The sequence below is a fragment of the Geotrypetes seraphini genome, chromosome 5 (genome assembly GCF_902459505.1).
Source record: "Geotrypetes seraphini chromosome 5, aGeoSer1.1, whole genome shotgun sequence".
Lineage (NCBI taxonomy): Eukaryota > Metazoa > Chordata > Amphibia > Gymnophiona > Dermophiidae > Geotrypetes > Geotrypetes seraphini.
Window position 1 is genome coordinate 8,107,454 of NC_047088.1, and position 15,608 is coordinate 8,123,061.

Here is a 15,608-nt window from a genome sequence, read left to right on the forward strand (position 1 = left end):
TTATTGAACCTTGTGAAGAGAAGCCGGTGTGTGCGGCCCGACTCTGCAGTCTGGACAGGGCAGGCAAGATGGAGGAAGCGCGGATTCTGTCCATGGGAACTGGCTTGAAAGATCAGGGTTTGCAAGAAGACAGCTAGCCTACATGGGCTCAATTCCAGAAAGGTCTCATAAAAATTTGGCCATGATTCTGGTTGATGAGGTGATCTTGGAAGAACAGTGGAGACATAAGCTGCATTGCTACGTAACTGGGACCTCTGGAAAATATACAAGAGGTGGGAGGGGCAGGCAGACTTCATCACTGTAACAGAAGATTTATAGTCTATGCATGTGAACATTTACTTACCTCCCCCCCAAAAAAAATAAAAAAATCAAGCAAGATTAGGGTTATCATATTTGTGAAGATAAAAAGAGGACACATGATCCCAGCCCAACCCTAGGCCCCCTCCCACAAACTCAGCCATAAACTCACACCAGTAGATCAGGTGACTGCAGTGGCATACCTAGTATATTTGACAGTTGGGGCTCATCATTTTTAACACCCCCTCCTCTATATGAAAAAAATATTTTTAGTAATAATCCACGAGTCACAAAACAAAAGTGTACCTAGGAAAAGACAGTATGTTAAACACTTCAGTGAGTACTAGAACATCAATACACCCATTGGCATCTGGGCCAACTGGAGTCTTAGGCCCCTCCCAGAATGCACCGGGAAGGGGAGGCCTGCCATTTTGGCTGGTCATGTTGGCCAGAAGGTATGAACATCTCTCTGGCCGGACTTTCAACTAAAAGGTATGATTTTGGAGGGCCTGCAGCCTTAAGGGGGGTGTCGGGGGGGTTCAGCTTTGTGGAGCATCGGGGGATAGCGGCATAAGGGAGTGGGCATCCTTCCTGCCAGTTTTCAATATGGAGGGCTGGGATTTGGGAGAAGGAGGTGGGGTTCTTTGAAGGGGGTGGGAGGTTCCCTGCTGCAGCCACTCAACTGATCGCAGCAGGGAGATTTCCTTGCCGCTATCAGCTGGCCTACATTTCATGTGTCTAACATGGCCCTAGGGAGACACCTAGGACAGCTTATGCTCACCCAAGGCCACTTCCAGGCGAAACCATGTCCCTGCTCAAACTTGGGCGAGCTTAAGTGTCCCGACATGTCTCCCTTAACCATGACAGATGCCTATAGTGTAGGTGCCTGCTTCTGGGGTTGTTGTTTTTTTAGAAAACATGTGTCCCAATTGGCTGGTTAGACAGCGGTAGGAAGCGCCTACCACCACCTACAATTGGGACACCGTTTATAGAATTTGCCCCATAGAATACAAATACACCTTCACCCAGTATGGAATAAGATATCATAAACTAAAATTAGAAATATGTAGACAAAAGTTAAACTGAACTACCAAGAAGCCAGACTCTACATACAATGCAAGACCACAGAAACAAAACAGTGATGTCTATCCCCTAATACTGTACAAAATATAAAGATAGCATATGTTTTGAAAAAAACTGACAAATAACAATCACCACTTTCCAAATTAACAAACAGAAATAAAACAAACTAAATGGAAAATAAAATAATACTATGTTACAGGACTAATACATTTTTCAATTAGCTTTCAGCAGCCAAAACCTCCTTCCACAGGTCAGTACAGAATACTGCAGTTATGGTATCCTGTCCTGACCTCAGGAAGGGGGTTTTGGTCGCCAAATGTTAGGTAAAAATATATTACAATTAATCCAATAGAAAAATCACCTTATCTTCATTTTCTATTTATAAATGTTTATGAACACAGCTACTTTATCCTAAAGCAATATATACACTGTATATATATATATATATATATATATATATAGGGGCATAATCGAAAGGAATGTCTAAGTCCGTTTTCGTCCAAGTCGCAAGTCGTCCAAAGTAAAAAAATAGCTTAGGACACATTTTTGAAAAATACGTCCAAATTTTATTTCGTTTCGAAAATCGTCTAAGTCTATGTCTTGCCGATCTGATCGTCCAAGTTGCTAAATCTTTATACCACATTTTCGTCCAAATGAAAAACGCCTAGAACAAGACCTGTTGGACGTGGGAGGGGTCTGCAAAGTGATGGACTGAACACCCAGACATGGCACCTAAATAGCGGGGTACCTTACAGGGCACTGCTGTGAACTTCACAAAAAGGGTGCCATGGCTTCTCCTCACTACAGCTCCCTTATAGGTCATGGTGACCCCCAAAACCCACTATACCCCAATAGCCCTTATGGCTGCAGGTGCCACCTAGGACGTCCAAGTACCGATTTAGGATGCTTTTTGGACATCTATGTTTTTTGGATTATGAGCCTGTTAGTCTCTAATTAGGAGTCTAACTCCTTACATCACCACCTTCACCACCACCACCACTTGCGCTGCTCACTGTAGAGCAGGGATGTCAAAGTCCCTCTTTGAAGGCCGCAATCCAGTCAGGTTTTCAGGATTTCCCCAATGAATATGCATGAGATCTATTAGCATACAATGAAAGCAGTGCATGCAAATAGATCTCATGCATATTCATTGGGGAAATCCTGAAAAGAACTGGATTGCGGCCCTCGAGGAGGGACTTTGACACCCCTGCTGTAGAGCTTCCTGAGAGGGGGCTGCTTTACCAGATGTTAAGCCCCTTCTCTCTGCTCTGGGGTCCTATATGCTACTGTACACTCAACCCCCCTCCTCCTCCAGTAGCATATAGCTAATATTCTACCGTGCATCCAGAGGGGCTAAGCAGACGAAAAATCCTTTGATCAAATTGATAATATCACATTTCTGTCACACACAAAACATCCAGAGCATTATCTAAAATCAGGATTTGAATTTGATGTACTTGTGGTTTCTGCTTCAGAAACCACAAGTAGATCAAACCCTGACACATGAATGGTTAAGGAGGGATAAATTTAAACCTAAAGATGAGAGATTAAAAACAATTGGAGCCCAGGCGAATGGCCTGCGGACAAGATGATGGAATAGGCAGCTGCAGATTCGGTAGCCCTCGAATGCAAATGGCCACACACTTATTGATTTTGTTAATTCATTTCTATCCCGTTGTCCCCAAAGAGCTTAGAACGGCTTACAGGTTAAACATACTTAGTATATAGTTGACAGGTTAGAATTGGGCATAATTATAGAACAAGTTTACTATACAAGGGCTCTAGTACAAGTGGAGTTTCCAGGTTACAATTTGCCATAGTTATCCTTAACAGTGCATGTTTTTTCAATATAAATGTTTAACCTAATGTGACACATATTGAGATCTAGAACCAACATATATATACATCTCATCGTTGGATAGGACAGCACAACTTGTTCTCTGGAAGCTATGTAAACTAGTGCTGCCCGATTCACGATTCGAATCGGTTCACCGATTCACTTCGAATGAATCGATTCGAATCGATTTAAATATTTAAAAAATCGGCTTCCCGATTCGGACCCTCTCCCCTCCCTACCTAAAGCAAGAGCGGCAGCGCTGCTCTTGCTGGCTGGCAGCTGCTGCACCTGTTTTAGAGGTCGAGGAGGGAGCGTCTGTCAGGAAGTGCTGCATCGGCTTCCCTCCTGGCCTCCACGAAGGACTGCCCACCTCTGAAAGACTGCACCCCCCCAGGAAGGCCTTCATGTTCCCCCTGGCCTCCCCGAACCATTTACCTTACAGCTTGAGCCTGTAACTGAAGATCGCGGTTACAGTGTTTTTGCACTGCAGTGCTTTGAGCTGTTTCCTCTGCTGCGGTCCCGCCCCTCCTCTGATGTCAGATGTCTGATATCACCACAGTTTCACGTGGAACTGCCATTTAGAATATGTGCTTAGGGGCTTAATCTCTAAGGGCCAAATTCTCCAAATGGCATTCTGAAGCCAAGCAGCGGTAGGTGTCCTATCTCCTTCTAACGAACCAATCAGGATGCACTTTTTATTTTTAATGCAGGCGTCATCCCTGGGTGCCTGTCTCATGCCTACAGAAGTGCATAGGGACACGTACGGACATTAAGGTCATTGCGGGAATGGTTTGTGCCTAAAAAGGCCTTAGGCATCCATAGGCGTCCCTCTGCACCTCCGTAGGCATGACACTGGTACATTCAATGGAGGCCATTAAAATTCTGGGGTTCATTTAACGCGCCTATGTGAAAAAAAATGATCCTGCATGCGGAGCCAGTGGTGTAGTGAGAGTGAGAGGCATCCAGGGCAGTGGCACCCCCTCCCCTGCTCCCTTATCCGCACCCCCCTTCTCTTTCCCCGTAGCCGTACCTCTAGTTGAAGGAATATAGGGGTCTAATTTTCTTTCTAGAATACCATCTAACACAGTGGTCTCCAACTCAAACCCTCTGCAGGGCCAAATTTTGGATTTGTCGGTACTTGGAGGGCCGCATAAAAAATAGTTAATGTCTTATTAAAGAAATGACAATTTTGCATGAAGTAAAACTCTTTATAGGTTATAAATCTTTCCCTTTGGCTAAGTCTTAATAATAATAATATTGTCATTTATAGCTAAAGAGACATATGATCAAGAAACTGTTTTATTTTACTTTTGTGATTATGATAAACAGACCGAGGGCCTCAGAATAATTCCTGGCAGGCCACATGTGGCCCCCGGGCCGTGAGTTTGAGACCACTGGTCTAACAGATGCATTAAGTAGCGAGACTTCTGCCATAAGCGTTTCTGCCACTCACAGAGCTGCAATAAATATTGACACCTGGATGTGAGTGACACAGACACCTCTTCACTTATAATATGTGATGCCAAAGGGCACTTTGAGATGAGCACCCTTTTTAGAAATGCTAAACTCCCTTGAAAAACCTTTCTAGGGGGGGGGGCATAGGGGCTAAATAATTAATGACCACCCACAGAGAAACCATTCACAGTACTTCTTACCCTTTTTTGAGTCAGGGACCCCTTTAAGAATCTGATGGAAGCTATGGAGCCCCTTCCCCAGAAATAGTCACATAAACACATCTTTGCATGCGGTGAATATAATGGACTTTATATGATTGTCTCAAACATACATGACATACACAAAGTATTAAACTCTAAAGTAAACAATCTAAAAAAAATAAACCTTCCTTTTTTAAGCAAAAAGTAATGGCCACTCTTTATAAATATGAAATACAACCCTCCTGTGTAAATTAAAACAGATCCACCATTTCTGCATCTACTCTCTCATTATCTGTGAGAAAAATCAACAGTATTTCTACGATTAATTATTTCTATAACACTACCAGACATACGCAGCACTGTACAGAGTCACAAAGAAGACAGTCACTGCTCCAAAGAGCTTACAATCTAAACAGACAAGACAAACAGGAAGTCATGGATACACTTAACGGGAGGAGTAGGGTTAAGGATTGAAAGCTATATCAAAAAGGTAGGTTTTCAGTCTGTTTTTAAACAAGGGAAGGGAAGGGTAATTTATTCCAGGAATAGGGGGCAGCTAGATGAAAGGAACGAAGTCTGGAATTGGCAATGGAGGAGAAAGGAGAAGCTAAGAGCGGCTTATCTGAGGAACAGAGTTCTCTGGGAGGTGTATGAGGAGAGATATTGAGGGGCAGCAGAAAGAACCCACTTGTAGGTCAGCAATAGGAGCTTGAACTGTATGCGATGGCGGATAGGGAGCCAGTGAAGAGACTTAAGGAGAGGGGTGACATGAGCGTAGTGAGGTTGTTAATGTAAATTTTTATCTGACCCTCACGGATCCCCTGAAACCCATACATAGTCCCCCTAGTGGTCCTGCATTAGAACATCCTGCTCACAATAACACGTGCGCAATCCCAGCGCTAATCCACTTTTAGTGCTGGCATTAGTTTTGAGCATTGGTCTCCAGACTGATTCAGGAGCTTGAGATCAGCCCCATCAGACTTTTCTAGAATACCTCTTTAGGAAGGACGCATGCCTGTTGATAGTCCATAAAAAGGTTCTTTAACCAATATCGGCACAACACATAAACACAATTATATGATTTCATTTTGAAACCTAAATTGTAAGCAAATCATTATCAAACAAGCTTAGTCGGAGCGCCCTTGACATGCCCATCCTCCTCCCACTTGAACGCCATCTTTACGGTTGCGCTCGAGAAGATAGGCGTGCTGTTTACAGAATAGGAGCATGTGTCAGTTACATGTGTAATTGCTTTTGACTGCCAATTAGGTACTCATCTCCAATTAAGTGCCAATTGGCTAATTACGCTATGCACATAACTGGGTGCCATTTAAAGAATTTGATATATTATTCTTTAAAGACACGTAAAAGTGATACTGCGCAGTTTGGACACAGGTATGCAGATAGGCAGGTGGGCACATACATGCATACCCCATAGAATACTTCTAGTATAGAATTATAGAATATCATTTCTGCAGAATGGAGCAATCTAGGTGGGAGGGTGTCATCCGTCCTAAATTATACATGGCCCCAACGCTCTGGAACTCCCTTCCGCTATGTCTGCGCACAGAAACATCTCTTAAATCATTGAAATCACATTTGAAAGCCTATTATTTCAAACTGGCGTTTGACCCGAGTTCTTAACATTTCAGTTGCGTTCTTCCTTTGCTTTCTTCTTCTCGCCATTTTTTTTTCCTTTTTCCCCTATCCTCCTGTTTTTACCTCGCTTGTTCTTACCTCTTCGTATTGTAAACCTTTCCTGCCCTTCATTGTCATTTTGTGTCTAGTATTGTCAATTGTACAGTATATATTTCCCTGTTGTGTTTAATTTATTGTTGTTTTTTAATTATTTCCCTTTGATTTTTATCTATTGTTAACTGATTTGATTTGACTTTTTTGTTAATAATGATGATATATCAAATAAAATAACCGTATATTGTATATAGGAAAGGAGGCATCTCCCTCCCTTTATAGCAGAGGCTCTAGAATTATCCAGGAGCCCAAAGGAACGGAGGAAAGAATTCAGCATCAAAGGCTCAGCAAGTGAGAGTGAGGAAGCCTTCAAGTGAGTGTGACACACTCTGAATGAGTGAGGCTGGTCCTGTCTGAGAAAAGTGTGCCAGCAAGGATCGGGAACTTCTCTTTTGCTTTGTAACTGTGTCTTGTGAATTTGCAAGTTGCAATGTTTCACTTGAACATAGGCCTAGTCTTGAAGAAATCTTTATTCCATGGGGCTTAGTCTTGGTACCAAGTGAGTGCCCTTTAGAGATGTATTGGGGGGGGGAGGAATATTCTGGAAACCAAGCATTTCCAGGAGCTGTACAAAACTAGCTGAAAGCCATCATCTATGTTCTCTGAGATTGCTGATTTATTTCTCTAATGGTGTAGATTATAAAATAGTGAAATTATGTGTGACAATTTTATTGTACATTACTTTGATGCTAAAAGTTAATCACAGCTAATCAATTTTTACAAAATTAATAACTTGTGTTCTGGTATAATCAGCTTCCAAGCTCCATAGTGAAAAGAAAGTAGCCCTCAATCTCTTCATCACGAGTGAGGAAGTGGAGCAGCATCTTCTATTCTGCTATCACCATAGTCCATCCCTCAAAATTTAGGGAAACTCATAATGTGGAGGTGTGGCTCTTCTTGACTCCCACCCCCACCCAGGAGCGAAATGACAGATATGATCTGAGGAGGAACCTGATGTTAATCTAAAACACATCTGGAGGAGGACGCATCAGGCTTTAAGCCTGAATAAACTGCCGTTGGCTTATCCATGTCAGGACCCCCCACCCCGGTGAACGTGAAATGTGATTTCTTCAGCAGGTTGTTCTCTGAAGTGCTTGATGTCTGGAGATTTGCACCCCAGGAAACCAGCAGCTCTTAACTTCAGAAGCTGTTCTTTGTTCTCGGACCACTGGTGCAGGTTTTGGGCTCTAATGCAAGACAGCTGCTCAAAAGATAGCTGGCCCCTTCGGCTCCTGCGGGGGGTGGGATGGAGATCAATAAATGTTTGGATAGAACAACCCCCTTTCAGCAGGCATGACCCTTACTAGTCAGATATGTCAAACCAACAAAAAAAAGAGAACTGCGGACATGATGTACAAGATGCCAAGTCTTTATTCAAAAAAGTAACCCCAAAACCGTTTGTATCCTAGTTATGGTCCAATAGGGTAAAAAGACCAGGACCGAAAAACACTCCTTCCTCAGTGGGTCCTAAATGGTAATAACCCACTTTTAAGGAACCATATGGATGACCCCTGAGGAAGGAGTGTTTCTCGAAACACAGGCCCTGTCGGGTCCCGGTCTTTTTACCCTATTGAACCATAACTAGGATACAAAATGTCTTGGGGTTACTTTTTTGAATAAAGACTTGGCATCTTGTACATCATCTCTGCAGTTCTCAGTCAGAGACAGCAGCACGGGCTTGTCATGCCAAAGAGGAAGTGTGGCACAGGCTGCCAGCTGCTTCCTGGACTGCTGCCTTTACCTTACCCTCTATCCAAGGTAGGGTGAGGGGAAGGAAGCTGATAGAATGGTATTAGTCTATTGAGCTCTACCATCTCAGGAAGGGGCAGGTCCTGCTCTGATTGCTGTGTCCCCACTCAGGTCTGCATGATGCACGAGGAACTTTCAAGGGCAGACTGGACTGCGACTAGTGTGGGCTGCATCTGTTTCCTGGGCCCAGTATGCCAACTGGTGCAGGGTGGCTAAGAATGAAAAGTGAGCAAGGGGGGCAAAGGCTGTAACCCCTTGCCCAACAAGGATACCCCAAATCAAAAGACTGTACAATTATATGCATTTTCAATTGAAAATATTTATTCAGTATTTATCAAAACTCAGCACATTACAAATGCAGCCTTTCCAATCAAGATACAATTATACAAGGAAAAGTAGGAAAGAAAGTTTCAAATCATCTGATTCTATGTTGAAAGCTCTCAAAACCTTTTTCAGCTGCACCTGTGGAATGGCCATGTGACATCATTTCTCAGGCTCTTTCCCATTGGTCAAAAGCACCTCCATGCTGTTACATAGGGCATTTTTTTGGCAGTTTGTTCTATATAATACAAATGACAGCACCATGACAAAGCAAATGGATTTAAGATGCTATAGATCATGGGTGTCAAAGTCCCTCCTCGAGGGCCGCAATCCAGTCGGGTTTTCAGGATTTCCCCAATGAATATGCATGAGATCTATTTGCATGCACTGCTTTCATTGTATGCTAATAGATCTCATGCGTAGTCATTGGGGAAATCCTGAAAACCCGACTGGATTGCGGCCCTCGAGGAGGGAGTTTGAGAGCCCTGCTATAGAATATAATGGGCGTGGTGTGTTAGCATGTAACATACACTAATATTTATATCCCTCCTAATGCACAAAAGGGTTCTCTATAGCTGCTAACGATCCTCGTAATGGTAATACATTACAAAGAGCTCATTAGTGCATCACAAGGAAAGCTCATTAGAATGCGAACGGGAATGACCCCCACAGCACTCAATAACCAGTACTGAAATTTTCCAGCAGTTCTGGAGCTGTTGGTAGCTGTTGGGCATATGTTGTGTGCTCACATAATACAAGCAGACCAGCTGTGCCCATAAAAAGTCCATGCCTCGCCAGTGTCAGGTGATCGTAGCAGGGGAATCCCTGATCACCTGAGTTGGGAGGAGTCCCAGTGGCTTCAGGGAGTCCTACCAACTCAGCTGAACTGGCAGGGAGATCAGGAAGTGACCCCCCTGATTCCTCCCTCCCACTAATCCCCCCTGAGCCTCTCCAAATATAGTCCCCCCCCCATTCCTTTGGTTGAAAGATTAGCGGGAGGGATGCCCACTTCTTCCTGCGTCAAGGGCTGCCTCTTAAAAATGACGGCCCTTCCCCTGCCAGGTGCATCGTGGGGAGTCCTGCCGGCTCAGCTGATCAGGGATTTCCCTGCTGTGATCAGATGAGTCGGCAGGGAGAGCAGCAGCAGGGCAAAATAAAATTTTGGCAGGAGAGATAGGAGCAAGGAGCTGAGCAGACGCCAGCACAGTTCTTCCCCTTTTACCGGGGGCTGTTCTGCACAAATATAATGCATATAATTTGCATCTTATTCTTGCCGAGTATCACTTGTTCTTGAAAAATCACTCCCACCATGGTATTTTTTTTACCGTGGTGTTGAAGCTTTGTGCATCCTGCCCTCAATTTCTTATTTCATATGTTTTATTGTAACATCCCCCCCCCCCTCCAGTACTAAGGCTTAGGGGTGTACTGTACAGTCAGCAAAATTTATGCTGTGTCATTTCCGGGAGTGGTCTTCTTTTCTGGGGTGTTTCTTTCATTTTGCCATTACAGGTGCAAAGTTGTTGGAAGAATGCAAACTATTGATGTACCAAAAATTTTTTTTAAAAAAAACATAGGGCTCCTTTTACTAAGCTGCGCTAGTGTTTTTAGTGCACGCTGAAGATTAGTGCGTGCAAACCCCGCGCTACACGGAAAATACTAACGCAAGCTCTACAGAGGTGTTAGCGTCTAGCGTGCGCTAAGCCCACCTTAGTAAAAGGAGCCCATAGACTTTCAGGGGTTATTTTTTTTACGTTCTGAAACAATATGGGGAAATGTGAATATTTCCTATACCTTTTCCCACAAATGTAGAACCCTACGGGGAATAGATGGCCTGGAAACATAGCCTCAGCACCCTGAGGTTGGGGGTTCAAATCCTGTGCTAATCCTTAATCCCCCCTTGCCCCAGGTATATGAGGTAGAATGTGAGCAGGGAAAAATGTAAACCACTTAGGCTATAGGTGGTAGATAGATAACTACTTAAATAAGTGACTATTTATCCTAGAACCTATTTTGTTCTCTTTTCTACCCTTCTTTGCTCTCTTCATCTTTCTTCCTGTCTCTCTGTCTGGCTTTGTCTTTTTCTGTGTGCGCATGCGTGGGACTGTCTATCTATTTTTTCTCACACGAATGCGCACATATGTTCCAAATATGACCATTAAAAAGGGAGCGTTTCCTTTTCTCTGTACATGGAATGTTTAATTTTACAAGCCATTCTTCTAGGGAAATTTAGGTTAAAAAAATACTAGAAAGAGGCCCTCTCTCCCTCCCCCTTCTTTCGCTCTCTCTCTCTCTCTTCTGCAGCGGGAAGGATAATTGCTTTTATGATGACAATGTAAATGGATGTTGTTCACTAGCAATCAACAGAAGACAAACGGAAACGGGGGGGGGGGGGAAAAAAAAGACCAATTTAAAAGAGTCTGCTTTTGAACTGTACAAAGGAGCCTGCAGTCAAATGGCAGATTGTGTGAAGCCTACGGAAAAGGCCGAGGCGAGGAGGGAGGAGCAGGCCTCTGGGTGGAAAAGCAGCTTTCAAGTTCAGTTTTCTCTGTGGCTGCGCAGAGTTAATACAGGGAAATAAGGCAAGAAGTGCTTCAGACTTTGAAGAATAAAAAACCCAAGCAATTTCTTTTCAGCTGGAAAAAAAAAACATATTTGGTGCTTAAAAACATGAATGGGAATGAAAAGTAAGCGAAAGCATTTAAGGGACATTTTCTAGTAGAGCTGTCATTCTTTTCATGTCTAAATATACAGCGTCAGGCTCCCCATGTGCCATTTTTAAAATCACACTTTCCCTTTGAAAATGATAATAGCACAGAAAGACTTTGTTCTGCTCCCTGGGAAAAAAACACAAGCTGTCACATAGCTGACAATGGATTCAGCACTCCATCCGGAACATCATATGCTGAGACTCTTTCTTCCTTCCCTAGAGAGCTTACAGTCCTAGCTGAAACACAGGATGCTACGCCAGGTCACAGAAGGGCGCATCTCACAAACGACGACCGTGCCAGCCTTCTCCAGGACTCTGTAGCATCTGCAACCATAACGCCCCGCTCTAGGGGTTTGCAGCCAGAGAAATTTCGCTTTGTCTTATTTGCGGTGTTATTTCCACGAAGGCTCTTTTTCTCATTCTGCTCTCACAGGAGCGAGGTCTTTTGGGAAGAGTCGCACTGTTCAGGAAGAGCACACACTCTTTTCCACTAGCGCACGTGTGGCTCGTGATTTACACATATGCACATTATTGGACAAGAGCAGAAACATTTTTGCGAAGAGCCACACAATTGACAGCAGGGCCAGTTTTAGACATGCCGGGGCCCAGGGCAGAAATTAAGGAGGGGGCACCAATCCCTTCTCCTCCCTACAACCCCCACCCACCCCCATATCCCCATCTGCTATTACTACCATGTATAATACAACTTTAAATGACTTCTTCACAACAAAACCCAGACCGACCTTTACCAAATAAAAACTGAACTGGGAACTTCAAGAAATTATACTCTGCAAGTATCACAACAATGGAGACATAAAAACAGATATGCATATGTTTATGATTATTAAGAACTTTATATACCGCATAAAAGCCTAAAAGAATCTAAGCGGTTTACAATATAAAGTACATATTCATCAAGAAAAGAACCCCATTAAAAATAGAAAAGGAAAAATTAAGAACAAAAGTTTAAAAAAAAATGTTTTCATAAAAATCATAGCAAACATCTCAACAATAATAATTCTTATAGTAAAACAATAAGATAATCAAATCTCGGTGAATCATAATTAATACCTACAGCTAAAAAATTTCCATTTCCATTACGGAAACACAGATCACAGTCCCAAACTCTGTTCTAAGTTGAGAAAGCCAATTGGAAAAAATGTGTTTTTAAATGTCTTTTAAAGTTTATATAGGATTCGTCTTTTCTCAAATCTATGGGCAGAACTAAATAAAAGAATGCACAATCCCTAGTTGACACAAGATGTGCCTTTGAAATGTGAAGGACGACTACCCTATTGTCATTCAGAGATCGTAATAAACACCTTGGGGCGTACAATATCCCCAAATTAAACAGATTTGAAGGCTGTAGCTGAAATAATGCTCTATGTGCTAACATTAAGATCTTAAATTTGATCCCTATTCCATTGGTAACTCATGGAATTTTAACTACAAAGGTGTCACTGAGCCAACCCCTTTATTGTGGCTGGTGGGGATCCCAAAGCCCTGCCAGTTGAAGACCACCTCCTCCGGTCTGGCAGCCAGAAAGCTCCAAGCTCTGAAGTTGGCGGCAGTGTCCCTGCAGAGCTTGGAAAGCTCTGGCTGCTGGACTGGAGGAAGAGGCTTAGGGATCCCCACCAGCTTAGTTCATTATTTGCATTTGGGCAGGGGACATGAGAGAGGACAGGAAGAAAGCTTAGTTCCCACCCACTATAGGCTCAAGGGCACTGCCCACCCTCACCCCTCACTCCCCCATCAGCTGTCTGGTAAGCCACTGATGCAACTTCCTGTTTCCAGCAGGGCAGATTGCCACAGAAGGAAAGCTTTGAGGCAGCCACTGACAGCTTGTGAGAACGGCTGCCGCATCGGGGCCCATCTGAAAAGGAGCATTTAGATGTTGAAAGAAGATCGGGAAGGTGAAGGGAAGTGAGGGAGATAGAAAGGGAAGAGAATTTGAACTACAGGGCCCCCTGGAGCTGTGGGGCCCAGGGCAGCTGCCCTGTTTGACCTCCCCTAAAGCCGGCTCTGATTGACAGCACATGAAAGAACATGAAATGGTTTTTTTTACTGTTTGCCAACCATATTACCATTTCTGCCAATTGCACCTCTCTACCACAGGTAGAAATATCAATATAGAAAAACCCAATAAAGGAGCCCAAAACCAACATCAAATATAGATCCTCAATGCATAGAATGTTATAACATGATAAGCACATGAGCAAAACTGCTTATGAATATTTAACCACAAAATTGCACCAAATTTTATAATAGTGTAAGTGAACCCTCAGTGTGTAGTTGAAACGGTTACAGCTCTACTGTTTCTAAACACGTCAGGGATTATTTCAGCCCACACGTGTGAGAAAATAACCAACTGGTGAAAACGAATCAAAACCAAAATTAATAAGTGCTTGCTGTGAAATAATAAGAAAACCTAATGCATAAAGTTCTGTGCTATGGGGGCAGCAGGCTGGATGCATTTCTACTGTGCACGCCACCAGTCTTCTATGGTTCCGACAGACAATGGGTTCCTGAATTCTACCGATTGCTTCACAAAGGAGATCCCTGGATCATCCATCACTGCTGGCAAACCACAGCATTCAGAGCTGTTGTAATGTCATTTCAAGCACTGGGTTGGTGGAGGACATACCATATCTCTGAAGAGACTCAGCGATCAGACACTGAACAGCTTGGATACATCAGCCCTAGGGACATTGCCGCCTACTGTCATTTTCCACGTTCAAAGTGAGAAGAAATTTCCAGTCTCTCTTCATCTCTGCGACTGGCAGTCTCTAGCTTTGAAAGGCCGCCCTCACTACTGAAGTCAGGGGTGACCAGCAAAGGTCTAGTATTTGTTAACAAATGAAGCTGGCAGTACTAGCAGAAACAAATAGAGAGAGAAAAAAAAAAAATCACTGAGCGAAATGTACTATAAATATTTGCATTGTGTTTCTTCTCCTGTTGAATGAAATTGAGTTCTTGCCATGGTAGTCTACTTGGATCTGCATTAATTAAGGTAATAAACCATAAGCTCAATAAAACGAGTCATAAAAGCCTAAATATGTAGGCTTAGGACAGACATTCAAATACCTCAAATGTATAAATAATGCACAGCCTTTTTCGGGGGGAATGAATGCTGTTGAGGCTCCAAGGGTGATAGACTCAGGATCGTGTGGAGATATCTTTTCCCAGAAAAGGTGGGCGGATGCGTGGAAGGGACACCCAGGAGAGCTGCTGTCCACAAAATCAGAATTCTAGGAAGCCTAGGACAGGCCCAAAGACCACAAGGTGCAAAAACGTGGCAGGAAAGCCAGAGGGTAGGGGCTACAGCAACACAGCATGAATTAGGTCAGGCAGAGACTAGATGAGCGTTGTGGTGTCAATGAGCTTTATCGAAGCTTCTATTCTTGTACCGCCAGGCATACACAGCTCTGAACAGATTCACAAAAGAGACAGGCAAGAAAAATAGATTGCAGACCATTTATTTCTTCCATTAGTTGTGGCAAGGCTGCAATTAGTGAGAGCTGGGATTTACAGCAAGGTGGGTCTTAAGTAGACCGTCACTCTAATCAGACTTGGCAGCTGAGGAAGGCCATTCCAGAGACACCATGCAGCAAAGTGGAAAGCGTGAAATTGAGAAGAGACTGGACGGCCGTACGATCTTTATGTGCTCTCATTCTGTGAGAAGGACAGCTTCTTGATGAATGGAGATGATGAGAGAGGGTGTATGGAGAGAGAGAAGGGAGGAGAGGAATGAGAAGCTGTAAAATGAACACCCTTACAGGTCGGTAAGAGAAGTGTGAAAGAGCATCAGGAGTCAACATAGGGACCTGAGAAGACAGAATGTGAGGTCATTGTTAGCAAATGAGTTCTGCAGCTGAATTTTGAATACAAAGTAGATGAGAGACAGTTCATAGGAAGACCTGTTAAGGACACGATGTGGTCCATGGTGGTTTTCTACTGGGTCATGCTGGATTGCCACCTGGAACCTTTTCAAACTGTGGTGAGACGCATAGGGGACATCTCCCGGTCGGTGGCATAGTAAGGTGTGACGAGGGAGGCGGTCTGCCCCAGGTGCCCTCTTAGTGCCCTCTCCGCTCCCTAGCCTCTTCCCATTCCTCCTCTCCACACGTGCATCCCGCTTCCCTTCCCCCAAAGCTCTAGTTGAAGAAGTGGTTCACAGCAGCCAAGAGCGTGCTCTTCGCGACCCCAA